A 3,643-nucleotide genomic window follows, 5' to 3' on the forward strand; every position below is an offset into this window, starting at 1 on the left:
CTGTTTAAATATATATAACCAGGAGATTTAAACCCTCCTCAGTTTAGGGCACTGAATCTGCGATGGCTGGTTATATATATATATAAAACCAGGAGATTTACACTCTCCTCAATTTATGGCACTGACTCTGTTCTGGATGGTTGAATAAATATAACCAGGAGATTTAAACTCTCCTCAGGTTAGGGCATTGAATCTGTGCTGGCCGATTAAATATATATAACCAGGAGACTTACCCTCTCCTCAGTTGAGGGCACTGAATCTGTGCTGGCTGGTTGAATATACACAACCAGAAGATTTACACTCTCATCTGCTTCGGGCACTGACTCTAAGCTGGCTGTTGAAATATACCTAACCAGGCGATTTATACCCCGCTAAGTTTAGGGCACTGACTCTGTGCTGGCTCGTTGAATATATATAACCACGAGTTTTACACATTCCTCAGTTTAGGGCACTGGATCTGTGCTGGCTGGTTGAATATACACAACCAGAAGATTTACGCTCTCATCTGTTTCGGGCACTGACTCTAAGCTGGCTGTTTAAATATACCTAACCAGGAGATTTATACCCCCCTAAGTTAGGGCACTGACTCTGTGCTGGCTGTTAACATATGTATAACCAGGAGATTTACACTCTCCTCAGTTTAGTGCTATGTCTCTGTGCTGGCTGGTTAAATATATATAACCAGGAGATTTACCCTCTCCTCAGTTTGGGGCACTGAATCTGTGCTGGCTACTTAAGTATATATAACCAGGAGATTTACGCTCTCCTTAGTTTAGGGCAATGACTCTGTGCTGGCTAGTTAAGTATTTATATATATAACTCGGAGATTTACCGTCTCCTCAGTTTCGGGCACTGACTCTGTGCAGGCTGGTTGAATATATATATCCAGGAGATTTACACTCTCCACAGTTTAGGGCAATGACTCTCTGCTGGCTGGTTAAATATATATATAACCAGGAGATGTACACTCTCCTCAGTTCAGGGCACTGTCTCCGTTCTGGCTGGTTAAATATATATAACCAGGAGCTTTAGACTCTCCTCAGTTTAGGGCACTGACTCTGTGCGGGCTGATTCATTATATATTACCAGGAGATTTACCCTCTCCTCAATTTATGGCACTGACTCTGTGCTGGATGGTTGAATAAATATAACCAGGAGATTAATACTCTCCTCAGTTTAGGGCAATGACTCTGTGCTGGCTGTTTAAATTTATATAACCAGGAGATTTACACTCTCCTCAGTTTAGTGCTAAGTCTCTGTGCTTGCTGGTTAAATATATATATATATATATATATATATATCCAGGAGATTTAAACTCTCCTCAAGTTCGGGCACTGAATGTGTGCTGGCCGGTTAAGTATATATAACCAGGATACCTACCCTCTCCTCAGTTTAGGTCACTCAATCTGTGATGGCTGGTTTAATATATATAACTAGGAAATTTAAACTCTCCTCAGTTTCGGGCACTGAATCTGTGCTGCCCGTTTAAATATATATAACCAGGAGACTTACCTTCTCCTCAGTTGAGGGCACTGAATCTGTGCTGGCTGGTTAAATTTACATAACAAGGAGATGTACACTCTCCTAAGTTTCAGGCCTGACTCTGCGCTGGCTGTTTAAATATATATAACCAGGATATTTATACTCTCGTCAGTTTAGGGCACTGACTATGTGCCTGCTGGTAAATATATATAACCGGGAGATTTGCACTCTCCTCAGTTTAGGGCAATGACTCTGTGCTGGTTGGTTAAAAATATATAACCAGGAGATTTACACTCTCCTCAGTTTTGGGCACTGACTCTGTACTGGTTGGTTAAATATATATAACCAGGAGATTTGCACTCTCTTCGGTTTAGGGCATTGAGTCTGTGCTGGCTGTTTTCACTCTCCTCACTTTAAATCAATGACTCTGTGCTGGCTGTTTAAATATATATTACCATGAGATTTCCCCTCTCCGCACTTTAGGGCACTGACTCTGTGCTGGCTGTTTAAATATATATAAAGAGGAGATTTCCCCTCTCCTCACTTTTGGACACTGAGTCTGTGCTGTCTGTTTAAATATTTCTAATCAGGAGATTTACTCTCTCCTCAGTTTAGCGCTATGTCTCTGTGCTGGCTGCTTAAATATATCTAACCAGGATACTCACCCTCTCCTCAGTTTCAAAAATATATGACAAGGAGATTTACACTCTCCGCAGTTTGGCGCAATGACTCTATGCTGGCTGGTTAAATATATATATAACCAGAAGATTTACACTCTCCTCAGTTTATGGCACTGACTCTGTGCTGGATGGTTGAATAAATATAACCAGGAGATTAACACTCTGCTCAGTTTAGGGCACTGACTCTGTGCTGGCTCTTTGAATATATATAACAAGAACATTTGCAGTCTTCTCAGTTTAGGGCACTGACTCTGCGCTGGCTGGTTAAATATATATATAAAACCAGGAGTTTTACACTCTCCTCAGTTTTGCGCCATGACATTGTTCTGGCTAGTAATACATATGTAACCAGGAGATTTACACTCTCCTCAGTTTAGGGCACTGACTCTGTGCTGGCTGTTTAAATATATATAACCAGGTGATTTACACTCTCCTCAGTTTAGGGCACTGACATTGTGCTGGCTGGTGAAATATATATAACCAGGAGATTTACTCTCTCCTCAGTTCAGGGCACTGACTTTGTGCGGGCTGGTTGAATATATATAACCAGGAGATTTACCCTCTCCTCAGTTTAGGGCACAGACTCAGCGCAAGCTGTTTAAACATATATAACCAGGAGATTTTCCCTTTTCCCAGTTTAGGACACTGACTCTGTGCTTTCTTGTTGAATATATATATAACCAGGAGATTTACACTCTCCTCAGTTTAGGGCACTGACTTTGCACCTGCTGGTTAAATATATATAACCAGGAAATTTACCCTCTCCTCACTTCTGGCACTGAGTCTGTGCTGGCTGGTTAAATATATCTAACCAGGAGATTTACCCTCTCCTCAGTTTAGCGCGCTGACTCTGTGCTGGCTATTTAAAAATATATAACAAGGAGATTTACACTCTCCACAGTTTAGGGCAATGACTCTATGCTGGCTGGTTAAATATATATATAACCAGGAGATTTACACTCTCCTCAGTTAAGGGCACTGTCTCCGTTCTGGCTGGTTAAATATATATAACCAGAAGATCTGCACTCTCCTCAGTTTAGGGCACTGACTCTGTGCGGGCTGGTTCATTATATATAACCAGGAGATTTCCACTCTCCTCAATTTATGGCACTAACTCTTTGCTGGATGGTTGAATAAATATAACCAGGAGATTAATACTCTCCTCAGTTTAGGGCAATGACTCTGTGCTGACTGGTTAAATATATATAACCAGGAGATTTACACTCTCCTCAGTTTCGGGCACTGACTCTGTGCGGGCTGGTTCATTGTATATAACCAGGAGATTTACCCTCTCCTCAGTTTAGGGCACTGAGTCTATGCTGGCTAGTTAAATATATATAACCAGGAAATTTACACTCTCCTCAGTTGAGCGCTATATCTTTGTGCTGGCTGGTTCAATATATATAACCAAGAGATTTACACTCTCCTCAGTTTAGGGCAATGACTCTGCGCCTGCTGGTTAAATATATATAACTTTGTGA

This window comes from Chiloscyllium punctatum, unplaced genomic scaffold, assembly GCF_047496795.1.
Source record: "Chiloscyllium punctatum isolate Juve2018m unplaced genomic scaffold, sChiPun1.3 scaffold_116, whole genome shotgun sequence".
NCBI lineage: Eukaryota > Metazoa > Chordata > Chondrichthyes > Orectolobiformes > Hemiscylliidae > Chiloscyllium > Chiloscyllium punctatum.